At 41.2% G+C, this 15,815-nt stretch overlaps 1 long non-coding RNA gene across 1 annotated transcript; it reads right to left on the minus strand.

Moving 5' to 3' along the window:
- Positions 1–14,103: 14,103 nt before the first annotated feature.
- Positions 14,104–15,719, minus strand: LOC123379568. The gene is made up of 2 exons (XR_006584190.1): positions 15,519–15,719; positions 14,104–14,332 (listed from the first exon to the last, which is right to left on the minus strand). It is a non-coding gene; the product is annotated as an uncharacterized LOC123379568 (long non-coding RNA).
- Between the last annotated feature and the right edge of the window lie 96 nt (positions 15,720–15,815).

Below are 15,815 nucleotides of genomic sequence, written 5' to 3' on the forward strand. Positions count from 1 at the left end.
CAGACGTTATAAGCAAAACAGGTGGTTCTATGCCCAGCTTCTCTCTTTGTTGGGGTCCCACAGCAAATAATGGAAAGAAAAGGAGAGCTGGGTTGAAAAGTAAAGGAAAACTAGCTGAATATAAGTGGCTGCATCGAGAGATACTTTCTGACTTTATTAGTAAGAGCTGTGCTTGGCATTTGAGACGCATTATCTCAGTTAATTCTGGTAATTCACCAGTGATACAAGTTCATTTGACGGGTGAGCAAACTGGGTTCAGAGAGGCGGCAACTGGCCTAGGCTTACCCAACATGGTCAACACCAGAGCTGGGATTTGAACCCACATCTGCCGGATCCTCAGATCTGTGTTTTCACCACATCATGCCGCTCTTGGCCAGAGAGAAGAGAGGCCTCTGCTGCATCCCACGTCTAGGAACAGCTGCCAGCAGCAATGGCATTTAGGGCCACCCCAGCAGAGAGGAGACTCAGGCTCAGCTCAGGGAGGGATGGCAAGAAGACGCAAAGTATCACGGTACCTGTGGCTAATAACACCTGTTGCTAAAATTGCTATGCAGTACCTGTTGCTAATACCTGTTGCTAAAATTGCTAATACCTGCTAATACGGGTTCTACATCTCAGCAAAGGAAGCCAGAATGTCTTCTGGTGGCCTAAGAAAAGTCACCATTCCTATACCGTATTGCAAGTTAGGGAGGGTGGCCTCTGCTGTCCCATCCTGTCTTGGGGGATGGGGAGCAAACATTTGCCACCAGATGATTATTCCCCTTTTGTTCCATGCTCCTTTGACGTTTGTGGTATTTAGCTTATCTTTCTTTTTCTCCCTTTTATTTGTCATCCTCCACCAACTTTCTGTTTACTTCCCCTCAGAAATAACATAGTACAGTGGCTAAGGTCATGGACTCTGAACCCAGACCTTTTGAGTTCTGGCCCTACTCCTTACTAGCTGTGCGATCTTGGACAAATTACATACACTCCCCATATCTTAGTTGCCTTTTAAAAATCTTACCGTGTAAATACGCATACTTCCGATCCACTCTTTTTAATAGCTACATTAGATGTAGCATACTTTCTCCAATCACTGCTTGAAAGATAAACATTCTCTTTAATCTCAGTGTTTGGCCATTGTACACAATGCTGCAATAAACATCCTTATAGATATAGCCAGTGCTTTTCTACCCAGAAGGGGGATTTGTAGATGAAAGGGTATGATTTTATTTTATTTTATTTTATTTTATTTTATTTTATTTTATTTTATTTTATTTGTAGAGAAAGAGTGCACAAGTGGGGGAGAAGGGTAGAGGGGGAGAGAGAGAGAATCCTAAGCAGTTTCCACACTCTGCACGGAGCCCAGCGTGGACTGGATCACATGACCCTGGGGTCATGACCTGAGCTGAAATCAAGAGTCGGCCACTCAACCAACTGAGCCACCCACACACCCCTGTTTTTTATTTTTAATATGCGTTACTGGCATGCTTTCCAAAAAAGCTATAGCAGGAGCACCTGGCGGGATCAGTTGGTAGAACATGCGACTCTTGATCTCAGGGTCATGAGTTTGAGCCCCACATTGGGCATAGAGATTACCTAATTTTAAAAAGGCCATACTACTTTACAGCGATATATAATAATGCCTCTTTTTTAGTAATCCCATCAGCAATAAATATCACCTGAATTTTTGAATTTTCAGAATCTGGTAAGTATAAAGTGAAATCTTACTGCTACTTTAATTTGCATTTCCCTGGTTATTGTGAGTCTGAGCACTCTTCTATGCTTCTTGTGCATTTAGATTTGTGAATTACTTCTCCATGTCCTTTGTCCATTTTTCTATTCAGTTCTTAGTTCCCTTCTTGTCCATTTGCAAGAATTATTCTTATGTTGTAAATATTAACTGTCTGTTCACTGTTTGCATTTCCCCCCCAAATTTGTTGCCTGTTTTATAAATTCATTCAAAAAGCTTCATTTAGTCAAGTAGTTCCTACTTTTTTTTTTTTTCTTTTTAAGTAGGTTCTACACCAACCATGGGGCTTGAACTCACAACCAGAGATCAAGAGTTGCATGTTCTGCAGACTGAGCCAGCTAGGCGCCCCTACTTTTCTAACAGCTGAGTTTGCTGCCTTGGTCTACTCATACCTAGGTTATACATACGGTCTCCTACATTTTCTTTTCTTGTTTTTTTTTTTTAATTTTTTAATGTTTATTTATTTTTGAGAGAGAGAGTGCGAGTGGTGGAGGGGCAGAGAGAGAGGGAGTCAGAATCCAAAGCAGGGTCTAGGCTCTGAGCTGTCAGCACAGAGCCCGATGCAGAGCTTGAACCCACAAACCATGAGATCATGACCTGAGCCAAAGTCGGACACTTAACCAACTGAGCTACCCAGGCACCCCTTTTCTTTTTTTAATGTTTATTTATTTACTTACTTATTTTTTGAGAGAGAGAGAGAGAGAGCATGCATGCATGTGTTTGGGGGAGGGGCAGAGAGAGAGAGAGAAAGAGAAAGAGAAGGAGAGAATCCCAAGCAGGCTCTGCACTGTCAGCACAGAGCCCTACATGGGGCTCAATCTCATAACCATGAGATCCTGACCTTAGCTAAAATCAAGAGTGAGTCACTCAACCGACTGAGTCACCCAGGTGCCCCCAAATAGTTGCTTTTTAAAAAATATTTTCTGGGGCACCTGGGTGGCTCAGTTGGTTAAGCATACAACTCGATTTCGGCTCATGTCATGATCTCACTGTTCCTGGATTCGAATCCCACATAGGATTCTGTGCTGAGAGCAAGGCTTAGGATTCTCTCTCTCTCTCTCTCTCTCTCTCTCTCTGTCCCCTCCCCCCCAAATAAATAAACATTTAAAAAATAGATAAAATAAATAAATATTTTCCTCTTTAAATTATGTAACATATCCAAATTTTATCAAAATGTTTTGAGCATCTGCAGTTTATGCAGGTACTTTATCAGGGAAGGTGACTTTTTTTTCCTCAGCTTTACTGAAGTATGATTGACATACACATTTGTATCTTTAGGTTGTACAATACAATTTTTAAAAGTGTATAAAGTGATGATTTAATATACGTATACATTTTGAAATGATTACCACTGAGGTAATTAATACATCCATCACTTCGCATAGTCATGGTGTGTGGTGAGAACGCTTTAAAGTCTACTCTAAGCAGGGTACCCGGGGGGCTCAGTCAGTTGAGTGTCTCACTTTGGTTCAGGTCATGATCTCACACACAGTTCGTGAGTTCAAGCCCTACACTGGGCTTTGTGCTGACAGTGGGAAGCCTGCTTCAGAGTCTCTGTCCCCATCTCTCTCTGCCCCTCCCCTGCTCGTGCTCTCTCTCTCTCAAAAATAAATAGAAATGAGACTGTGTGGCTCAGTCAGTTGAGTGTCCAACTTTGGCTCAGGTCATGACCTCATGGTTAGTGGGTTCGAGCCCCGGGTAGGACTGTGTTCTGACAGCTTGCTCAGAACCTGGAGCTTGCTTCGGATTCTGTGTCCTCTCTCTGCCCCTCCTCTGATTATGCTCTGTCTCTCTCTCCCTCTCAAAAATAAGTAAACACAGGGGCGCCTGGGTGGCTCAGTCGGTTAAGTGTCCGACCTCGGCTCAGGTCATGATCTCACAGTTTGTGAGTTTGAGTCCCGCGTCAGGCTCTATGCTGTCAGCTCAAAGCCTGGAGCCTGCTTCAGATTCTGTGTCTCCTTTCTCTCTGCCCCTCCCCCACTTGTGCTCCGTCTCTCTCTGTCTCTCAAAAATAAATAAATGTAAAAAAAATTTTTTAAATAAGTAAATGTAAAAAATATATAATAATTTTAAATAAATAAATATTTTTTTAAAAATAGGCAAATCATAAGAGACTCTTAAATACAGAGAACAGGGGTGCCTGGGTACTTCAGTCAGCTCAACATCCCACTCTTTTTTTTTTTTTTTTTAATTTTTTTTTTAACGTTTATTTATTTTTGAGACAGAGAGAGACAGAGCATGAACAGGGGAGGGACAGAGAGAGAGGGAGACACAGAATCGGAAACAGGCTCCTGGCTCTGAGCTGTCAGCACAGAGCCCGACTCGGGGCTCGAACTCACGGACCGTGAGATCATGACCTGAGCCGAAGTCGGACGCTTAACCGACCAAGCCACCCAGGCGCCCCCCACTCTTGATTTCGGCTCAGGTCATGATCTCACAGTTCCGTGGGTTTGAGCCCCACATCAGGCTCTGTGCTGACAGTGCGGAGCCTACTTGGGATTCTGTTACCCTCTCTCTCTGCTCCTCCCAACTCGCTCTTTCTCTCAAAAATAAATAAATAAGGTTTAAAAAAGTCTTGTTGAGTACAGAGAACAAACTGAAGGTTGCTGTAGCGGAGGCGGGTGGAGGGATGCGTTAAATGGGTGATGGGCATTAAGGAGGGACTTTTTGGGATGAGCACTGGGTGTCATATGTAAGAGACAAAAACACTGGGTTCTATTCCTGAAGCCAAGACTACACTGTATGTTAACTAACTTGAATTTAAATTTAAAAAAGTATTCAATAGTTGAAAAAAAGTTTTTAAATGCTTTAAAACCTACTCTAAGCAAACCTCAAGTATACATGACAGTAATACTAACTGTAATCACCATGTTGTACGTTAGATCCCTTCCTACATTTTCTTCTAAGACTTTTATTATTTTATGTTTATATTTAATTGTAAATATTTGAGTCATCTTTCATAATTGTACAAGATAGGGGTCAAATTATTTTCTTCCATATACAGAGCCAGCTCAATAGCATCATTTACTAAAGGAACCATGTTTTTCCCTCTATGGCAAATGACACCATTGTCACATGCTGAACTAATACACTAAGATCTAGTTCTAGATTTCTATTATTTTCCACCGAACTAGTCCTATACCAACATTATATTAATTTGATTACAGCAGTTTTATGAATACTCTGACATCTGGTAAAGCAACTAGTCCCCCTTCACTGTACTTTGTCATACTTTCTTCGGTTATTCTAAGGCCTATATTCTTCCATATGGATTTAATAGTATTTTAACAATTCAATTCAATATACTTCCCAAATGGGGGCTCCTGGATGGCTCAGTGGGTTAGGCATCAACTCTTGGTTCCGGCTCAGATCATGATCTCGTGGTTTGTGGGTCTGAGCCCTGCATCGGGCTCTGTGCTGACAGCACTCTCTTTCCCTTTCTCTCTGCACCTCCCCAGCTCTCTTTCTCTCTCTTTTTCTCTCTCAAAAATAAATAAATAAACTTTAAAAAATAAAAATATTCTTTGTTTTCATAACATTGTTACCCAAGAACAAAAACTTTCTTTTTTGTCTAGCTACAATTTTGTGTTGTTCAATAATATTTCACCATGCTCTTCATATATGACCTGTGACTTTGTTCAACTATTTTTTATTTTTTTATTATTATTTTTAATGTTTATTTATTTTTGAGAGAGAGAGAGAGAACCAGAGACAGAGCATGAGTGGGGGAGGGGCTGAGAGAGAGAGGGACACAATCTGAAGCAGGCTCCAGGCTCTGAGCTGTCAACACAGAGCCTGTCGTGGGGCTCAAACTCAAGAACCACAAGACCATGGCCTGGGCCAAAGTCGGACGTTCAACCAACTGAGCCACCCAGGCCCCCTGACTTTGTTCAACTTAATTTTAGGTGTTTGTTTGTTTGTTTGTTATTGTGGCAAAATACACATAAAAGTTACCATCTTAGCTAATATTACACTGTATGTTAATTATACTGGAGTTTCAAAAATAAAAAATTGAAGAACTAAAATTATCGTCCTGGGGCGCCTGGGTGGCTCAGTCGGTTGAGCATCCGACTTCAGCTCAGGTCGATCCGTGAGTTCGAGCCCCGCATCGGGCTCTGGGCTGATAGCTCAGAGCCTGGAGCCTGCTTCCGATTCTGTGTCTCCTTCTCTCTCTGTCCCTCCCCTATTCATGTTCTGTCTCTCTGTCTCAAAAATAAATAAAAATGTTAAAAAAATTATTTAAAAAATTATAAAAATAAAAAATAAAAAATAAAATTATCGTCTTAACCATTTTTAAGTACATAGTTCAATGGCATTAAGTACATTCACATGGCTGTGCAACCATCATTACCACCCATCTCCAGGACTATTTTCATCTTATAAAACTGAAACTCCATGCCTATTAAACAGTAATTCCTCAATCTCTCCTCCCCTCCACCTCTGGCAACCACCATTACACTTTCTGTCTTTACGACTTTGACTATTCTAAGTACCTGCTGTATGTGGAATCATGCAGTAGTTATCTTTCTGTGATTTATTTCATTTAGCCTGATATCCTCAAAGTTCATCCATGTTGTAACATATTGCAGAATTTCCTTCCTTTTTAAAAGAATTTTTCTTGGTTTTTTATTTATTTTTATTTTTTAGAATTTGTGTTCTTTTTAAGGCTGAAAATATTCAGCCTTGTGTTGTTTGTATATACCACATTTTGCTTATCCATTCATCTGTCAATGGATACTTTCATTGCTTCCATGTTTTAGCTGTGGTGAAATAATGCTGCTACAAACATGAGTGTATAAATATCTCTTCAAGACTCTGCTTTCAAGTATTTGGGTATATACCCAGAAGTGGAATTGCTGGATCATATGGTAATTCCATTTTTAATTTTGTGAGCAACCACCATACTATTTTCTTCAGTGGCTATGCTATTTTACATTCCCATCAACAGTACACAAGGGTTCCAATTTCTCTATACCCTCACCAACATTTGATATTTTCTGTTTTTCTATTAGCTGTCCTAATGGGTATGAGGTGGTATTACAGTTGCAGTTGTTGTTTTTTGAAAGAAAGAGGGCACAAGTGAGCAAGGGGCAGAGAGAGGGTGAGAGAGAGAGAGAAACGGGGCTCACCAGATGCAGGTGATTATTTTTCAGAGAAAGAATGGGAGCAGGGGAGGGGCTGAGAGCGAAAGAGACAGAGGATCAGAAGCAGGCTCTGTGCTGAGAGCCCGATGCGGGGCTCAGACTCTCAAACTTTGAGATCATGACCTTAGCTGAAGTCAGATGCTTAACCAACTGAGCCACCCAGGCACCCCTGGTGTTATAGTTTTGATTCACATTTCCTTAATCATTAGTGATATTGACCTTCTTCTCATATGATTCTTGGCCATTCGTATATCTTCTTTGGAGAAATGTCTTTTCCAATCCTTTGTCCATTTTTGAATCACATTTTTTTGTTGTTGTAGAGTTTTAGAAATTCTCTATGTATTCTGTATATTAATCCCTTACAAGATAGATGGTTTGCAAATATTTTCTCCTGTTTTGTGAGTTGCGTTTTTACTCTATGGATAGTGTTTTTTGATGCACAAACTTTGAAATTTTTATGAAGTCCTATTTTTTTCTTTTGTTATTAGTGCCTTTGGTGTCATATCCAAGAAGACGTTGCCAAATCCAAGGTCGTGAAGTTTTTGTTCTATGTTTTCATCTTTTTTTTTTAACTTTATTTATTTATTTTGAGAGAGAGTGAGAGACAACTGCAAAGAGGAGGGCCAAGGATCTGAAGCAGGCTCTGAGCTGAGCTGACAGCAGGGAGCCTAACACAAGGCTCGAACCTGTGACCCACGAGGCCATGACCTGAGCCAAAGTCGGACCCTCAACCAACTGAGCCACCCAGGCACCCCCCCAAAGTTTTCTTCTAAGAATTTTATTATTTTATGTCCTATATTTAGGCCATGGATCCATTTTGAGTTAATTTTTACATATGGTGTTAGGTAAAGGTCCAACTTCACTCTTTTACATGTGGATACCCAGTTTTCCCATAAGCATTTGTTGAAAAGATGTTTTTTTTTTCTTTATTGAATGGTCTTGGCACCCTTTTCAAAAATCATTTGACCATATATGTGTGTATGGGTTTTAATCTGAAATATGCTCTTTTTTATTGCTTTCTGGTTTATAATTTCAATTTTTATTTCCTATTTGATTTCAGTGTTATCTAGGAATATGCAGGCATCCAAAGGTATTCCTATCACCTTTTTTAAAAAGTTTATTTTATTTTAGTTTTTTAGTAATCTCTACACCCAATGTGGAGTTCAAACTCCTAACCCCGAGATCAAGAGTTGCATGTTCTACCGACTAAGCCAGCCAGGTGCCTGCCATTACCTTTTTATTACATATTTCTGATTTTATTGGGTTATAATTAAAGTGTGCTCTATAAACTTGCTTTTTAAAAAAAAGGTCTTAATATTTTCTTTTGACCCACGTATATGGTCTAATTTTGTAAGTGATTCATGTGCATATTTAAAAAATGATATTCAGGGGATGGTAGGTTCCATAAATGAATATTAAATCACATTTGTTTATTCAATTATTCAGTTCCTTTATGTTCTTGCCTGTTTTTTCAGTATGATCACAACATGATTGTATTTCTTTTTTTTTTAATTTCATTTATTTTTGAGAGACAGAGCACGAACGGGGAGGGGCAGAGAGAGAAGAAGACACAGAATCTGAAGCTGGCTCCACTCTGAGCTGTCAGCACAGAGCCTAGCATGGGGCTTGAACTCACAAGCTGTGAGACCATGACCTGAGCTGAAGTCGGATGCTTAACAGGCTGAGCCATCCAGGCCCCCAATTGTATTTCTATCAGTTCTCTTTGCCTTTCTAATAGTTTTTTTTTTTTAATATGTTCTCTATGCCCAATGTGGGCCTTGAACACCCCAAGATCAAGAGTCACATGCTCTACTGACTGAGCCAGCCAGCCAGGTTCTCTCTAATAGTTTTTGCTTTGTATAGTTAGCTGCCATGTTATTTAATTTATAAGTGTTAAAACTTCTTAAGTTATGCTTTCTACTATTATATCATACCATTGAGTGCGGGGTTTGTTGTTTTTTTTGTTTTGTTTTGTTTTAGATTCCTCCTGATATTAACATGGCTTCTTCTACATTCTGTTTATTTAGCATGTGCTGGATTTGCCTTGCCCACTCCTTACTTTCAACTTTTCTTTATTACTGCATTTTAAATGTTTCTTATATACAGGGTATCTGGGTGGCTCAGTCAGTTGAGTGTCTGACTTCAACTTCGCCTCAGGCCATGATCTCATGGCTCATGAGTTTGAGCTTTGCAATGGCTCTGTGCTGACAGTTTGGAGCCTGGAGCCTGCTTCAGATTCTGTGTCTCCCTCTCTCTCTCCCACTTCCCTGCTCACAGTCTCTCTCTCTTTCTCTCTCTCTTTCAAAAAATAAATAAACATTAAAAAAATACATGTTTCTTATATACAGTACTTACCTGGGTTCATTTTTAACTCAATCTGATGATCTCTGTCTTTCAGGGGATAGTTCTATTTGTTTACGTTTAATGGCAATTGATAACACTCAGTTCTTGGTCAATACTATGCTTATTATTTATTTTACCTTGCTGATCCTTCTGGTTTTATCAAACTATCATTTGTTCCCCCTTTTTCTTTTTTGTTAATTTTTGAGTTCTCCCATAATTTTCCATTTTATTTGTGATTTTCTTTCCCTATGCTTATATTACCCATATATTTTTCTAATATATAAAAATACCGACTATTTGCCTTACAGAGATACTTTCTCGCCCCTTCGTTTCCTTCCCTTCTCCCCAAAAGATAAGATCTTTTAGAATACTTTTATTTCCCCATTCTCCACTCACATGAAAACTTTAGATGGATTTTACCACTTCTTTCCTGACTCCCACTCCAATTCCTAGGTCTTGCTCAGATAATTTGGTATTTGTTTCAGGCTATTTTTTTTTTCAGGCTATTATTAGAATTTCCTGGGGTGCCTGGCTGACCCAGTTGGTAGAGCATGTGACTCAATCTCAGGGTTGTGAGTTCGAGTCTCATGGTGGGTGTACAGATTACTTAACAATTAAAAAAAACAAAATAGAGTGATAGGCATTGAGGAGGGCACTTGTTGGGATGAGCATTGGGTGTTGTATGTAAGCAATGAACCACAGGAATCTACCCCAAAATCCAAGAGCACACTTAACACACTGTATGTTTGCCAATTTAACAATAAATTATATTTTATAATTTTTTTTAATGTTTATTTATTTTTGAGACAGGGAGAGACAACATGAACAGGGGAGGGTCAGAGAGAGAGGGAAACACAGAATCCGAAACAGGCTCCAGACTCTGAGCCATCAGCACAGAGCCCGACACGGGGCTTGAACTCATGGACCACGAGATCATGACCTGAGCCGAAGTCGGATGCTTAACCGACTGAGCCACCCAGGCACCCCTATTTTATAATTTTTTAATAAAAAAAAGAGTTCACTTTGCAGTATGTTTCTTCAATCTTAATAATGTTTTTAGCCTTTATATTACACAGTTCCTGATAGTTTATTAATAGCCAGTGGATATATATTATATATTTCCAGGTAGTCTATTAGTATCCAATGGATCACCAATGGATACTGTTAGACGAGGGAGTTCATGGCACACAAAACATGGCTAAGAGGAGCTCAGTCAGCAAAGCATGTGACTCTTGATCACAGGGGTTGTAAGTTTGAGCCCCACAATGGGCATAGAAATTACTTAAAAATAAAATCTTGGGGTGCCTGGGTAGCTCAATCAGTTAAGCATGTGACTTGGGCTCAGGTCATGATCTCATGGTGAGTGTGAGCCCCTGAGTCAGGTTCTCTGCTGTCATTGCAGAGCCTGATTCCAATCCTCTGTCTTCCTCTCTCTGCCCCTCCCCCTCACTCATGTGTGTGTGTGTGTGTGTGTGTGTGTGTGTGTGTGTGCACACGTGCGCGCGTGCGCATGCGCACGCACATGCGCTCTCTCTCTTTCTCTCAAAAAATAAATAAACATTAAAAAATAAATAAATAGGGTGCCTGGGTGGCTCAGTCAGTTGTCTGCCTGGCTCTTGATTTCAGCCAGATCATGATCTCACGGTTGGTAGGTTCAAGCCCCGTATGAGTCTCTGCCCTTACAATGCAGAGACTACTTGGAATTCTCTCTCTCTCTCTCTCTCTCTCTCTCTCTCTCTCTCTCTCCCTCTCTCTCTTTGCTCCTCCCCTTCTCTGTCTCTCTCAAAATAAATAAACTTTATTTTAAAAAGTAAATAAATATTTTACATGTATTTATTTATTTATTTATTTTGAGAGAGAGAGTGTGTGTGCACGCACACGTGCAATGAGGGAGGGAGAAGGGCAGAGAGAGAAAGCGAGAGAGAGAATCCCAAGTTGAGCATGGAGCCTGATCTCATGATATCATGACTGTGAGATCATGACTTGAGCTGAAATCAAGACCCAGTCACTCAACCAACTGAGACATCCAGGCACCCCTAAAAATAAAATCTTTTTTAAAAATGGCCAAGAAAAAAAAATGGCCAAGAATTCCTACCCTAGAGAATCCCAGCTGCCCTTGTAACTTCAATTATCATTTTGACACTAATGACTCTAATTTTTCTCTGGCCCAGACTTCTGAATCCCAGACCCAGAGATTTATACACATACTCTCTCCACTTGAGAATCACACGTGATGCTTTAAAGGAAACTCTAACTCAACATATCCCAAACTACACATTTCTTCCCCTATACTTACCTGATAAAAACTTTCTCAGAAAATGGCACTGGGAAAGCTAGAAGCTTAGGAGTCATACCTGAGTCCTCATCTCGGTCACCTCCGTGCCTAATCCTCACCAAGATCTGTTCATTTTACCGTTATTTTTATTATTTTTATTTTTCTAAGTTTATTTATTTATTTTGAAAGAGAGAGCACAAGCAGGGGAGGAAGAGAGAGAGAGAATCCCAAGCATGCCCCACTCTGTCAGCACAGAGCCTGAGGCAGGGCTAGATTCCAGACTGTGAGATCCTGACCTGAGCTGAAATCAAGAGTCGGTCACTTAACTGACTGAGCCACCCAGGTACCCTTATTTTTAATATTTTTTTAAAGTTCATTTGTTTTTCTTAGGGATCTCTGCACCCAACATAGGATTTGAACTCATGACCCTAAGATCAAGAGTTGCATACTCTTCTGACCTAGCCAGGGAGGCATCCTTATTTTATTTTTCTTAAGTCGGCTCTGTGCCTGACATGGGGCTTGAACTCAGGACCCTGAGATCAAGAGTCTCCTGCTCTACCTACTGAACCAGCCAGGTGCCCTTGTTCATTTTATCTTCTGAACTTTGCTCAGATCAGTCCACTTCTCTCCATAGTTTGGAGATCATTGGTGACTTTACCTGTTTTAGTGGAATGGGAGGGGCAGAAATCAGACTGATGTGGGTTGGTGCTTGGTGGGTAGGAAGCATGTAAAAGAAGACAGCAAATATAGACAACTCTTGAAAACTTTAGGCAAAGAATTCTGGAAGATTTTGGAAGATGGTGTCCTTCTTTCCTTTCATTCCCATCCCCAACTTTAGTCCAGCCATGCTCCTGGGTCAGACAATTACTGGCACCAGTAAACAGAGCCCAAAACCCATTACTGAGCGTTCACAGGGTGAATTAGCAAAGAAATACCCGCAGGTGGGGATATGAAAGAATTTGCCGGGACGTAAAAGATTCCTTGTAATATTATAAATTTTTTTTTAACATTTATTTATTTTTGAGACAGAGAGAGACAGAGCATGAACGGGGGAGGGGCAGAGAGAGAGGGAGACACAGAATCGGAAGCAGGCTCCAGGCTCCGAGCTGTCAGCACAGAGCCCGACGCGGGGCTCGAACTCACGGACCGCGAGATCGTGACCTGAGCCGAAGTCGGATGCTCAACTGACTGAGCCACCCAGGCGCCCCTCCTTGTAATATTATAAAACTAATACTGCAAGGCATGAAAATGGACAGATAAAATAACCTTTTTACTGATTTCCATCCACCCCTGCTCTCCTTCAACCGGTTCTCAATACAGCTGCTAGGAATCTTTTCAAATGTAAATCTGATCATACTTAAACTCTTTTGTTCCCACCACAACCCCTGAAGTGGCTTCTCACTGCTCTTAAGATAAAGGTAAAACATCTCTGGGCTGCCAATGGGGCATTAAAGGATCAGGCTCCTGTCTTCCTCATCAGTTTTTTATTCCCTGACTCTCTGCATTCATGCTCTGTACCACAGCCACTTGAGCCTTCTTTTGGTTCTTCAAATACATCATGGTCTTTTTTATAACAAGATATTGGATATGCTGTTCCTTCAGCTTTGGATGTTCCCAACCTGTCTTACCTTAGTTGATTCCTAGCTCAAATATCCCTTCTTCAGGGAAGTCTTCATTACTCTCCAAGATTGGTTAAGATGTCCGATGTACTCTCTCATGATATTCTCTCCTTTTCCTTCATAATCCTTGTCACACTTTGTGATTATATATTTGTTGTTGTGATGATTTGAGTAATGTCTGCCATCTCCAACAGGCTGGAAGCCCTGGGAACCGTGTCTCTTTTCATATCATAGAAGCCTCCACCATGATAGCATAGTGCTGGTAATTAGTAATGTGTGTGTATGTGTGTGCATGTGTATGACTGGTCAAGTGACTGGATATGCAAAGCAATGTAGACCTGGACTGTGGTGACCTCATGAGACACCACACTGGGTGGCCGTCAGAATACCCCATCTGCTTCCCTCAAGGATAGCTCTCTGTTTGGGCCACTGTCAACTGCAACTTATAATAGGATATACCACCTACTTGTTTGGTTTCTGAATCATCTGAATCCACCCTCATTCAGCAATGTGGACTATCAACTTTCAGGGACAGACAGAACAGCCCCGAAATAATTACCATTTATTCATTCGACCAATATTTATTCTGTGCCTACCCCTACTGTATTTAAACACTGTGCTGGGGTGGGGAAACACAGATGAATGAGGCCTGCTTATTATTCTCAAGGAATTTATAGTTTTGATGCACAAATATGTAAACAAATTATAACTTCCTGTTTTAAAACACTAATCTTACAAGGCACGCTCAAAGTTTTAAAGGATGACAGAGAAGAGACTGATTATCAAAGCATTCAGCAAAACCCTAGCTAGAAAAAGTGCTGTTAATGATGACTCAGGGGACACACTTTTTAAACATTCTAAGCTCTAACTTTGGACCAGTTTAGACCACAGAAAACAATTTACTAGGACACATTAGACAAGCCCCTTAAAAAATAACCATCACTAGGTTGCTTTTATGTCCTTGGCTTTTATTTGGCATAACAAGAAATGTCTGTTTGAAACTTGCTTTTGCATTTATTGTTCAAATCTTGATTACTTTATTATATCATTCACTGGTTCCCAATAAGGTCAAATGAGCAACTACCTTCAGAATTAGAATTTTTAGGGGTGTCTGGGTGGCTGTTGTTTGAACGTCTAGCTCTGGATCTCAGCTCAGATCTTGATCTCAGGGTGGTGAGCTTGAGCCCCGCAAGGGGCTTCACACTGGAGGTGAAGTTGACTTTAAAAAAAAAAAAAAGAATATTTAGCTATGGCAAAAAAATCTATGGTCTGTCTTCTCTGATGCACTAATTCCTTTTAGATGCCATGTACTATGTTTTCATTTTTGCCCTGGCAGGCAGGAAGCTCAGAACTAAGTTTCACATTCAGTCACAGACATGTTTAACTTCAGGCTGATTGTGATCTTTTTAGTTTGGCCCTAATGTTTTATTTCTAGTTTTCTAGCTTATGGTAAACCTTCCTTATGTCTTTAGAGAAAGAGATGGGATAAAATATAACATCTGTTATGCTCAGTCATCTTAGAATTATTTCTGCTATTTGTCAAAGATAAATTAAAAAAAAAAAAACACTTAGCCTATGTTTGGATCTTGAGAAAAGCAACAGAATAAGGACAAAGAATGGGACTGAGGTAGCATGCCCATATTTTCCAACTCAAATCTTGGGGCACATTGATCTGGCATCTGGCTGGCCTGTTAGAAAAGAGTATCTGAAACTTGGGACCGTTTTCTGGAAAACCCCAGGCTATGTTGAAGCAGACAGATCCCGGGAGGTATGGCCATTATTTAATGTATATGAATATTTATAGGAAGGTTTTAACATTTTTTGGATCAGGGCTTCTTTGGTGAACAGTTGAAAGCATTTGACCTGCTTCCCAGTAATACATAAGCATATTCAGTTTCTGAAAGCGAAACCCTCTTGTTATCTATGTGCCTTTCCAGAATTTATCAAAAGCACTTTACAGCTGCCACTGCTGTAAAGAATTCTCATGGCCCTGAGGAAGCACTGAGCTGCCAGGTCAGATGCGGAGAGACTGGCAAATGAGTAACCAGCTTAAGTTCTTAATACTCTGACACCATTCTAGGATGATTTAAGCCAACGGGTTTTGTTTGTTTTTAACTATTTTGAGTAGCAGACCCCTTTGATGAGCTGAAGATACGGGTCACGTATTCCAAAACACACACACACACAATTTTGTACACAATCTCTCATGGGATTGGTGGACTTCCTAACGTCCATCCTCAGGTCTCAAGTCATGCTTAACTGAAGACTTCCTGGACTCGGGAATGCCCTTGAAGACCTTTCAGAAGGCCCCTCTCTTCCATTACGGGGACTAGAGCGGCCTAGATAGGTTTAAGTAGAAGGACGTCCACCGGACTCGGAGACACCCGACCCCCGCGCCCTCTCACCGGCCACTCCGAGCTCTCCCCTCCCCCACGCCCCTGGCGCGCAGGTGCGAAGAGCTAAGGGGCCACCCCGGCGCGACGGCTCGAGGAACTGTGGGGGGACGCCGGGTGGGGGTGGGGGATGATGGGACCCCGCGAGGGGCGGAGGCGGGGGCGGGGGCCTTCCCGAGGTTGCTTGGCGACCCGGCTCTCCGCCCAGACTGTTCCATTTCCTCAGCGGGAGGCGCCGGGGACCGGAACGTGGCTGACGGGCCTCCCAGAACGGACCTCTTCCGGCTTTTCCCCCTCTGCCGGGCGGTG

This window comes from Felis catus, chromosome C1 (assembly GCF_018350175.1).
Source record: "Felis catus isolate Fca126 chromosome C1, F.catus_Fca126_mat1.0, whole genome shotgun sequence".
In the NCBI taxonomy this organism is placed as follows: domain Eukaryota; kingdom Metazoa; phylum Chordata; class Mammalia; order Carnivora; family Felidae; genus Felis; species Felis catus.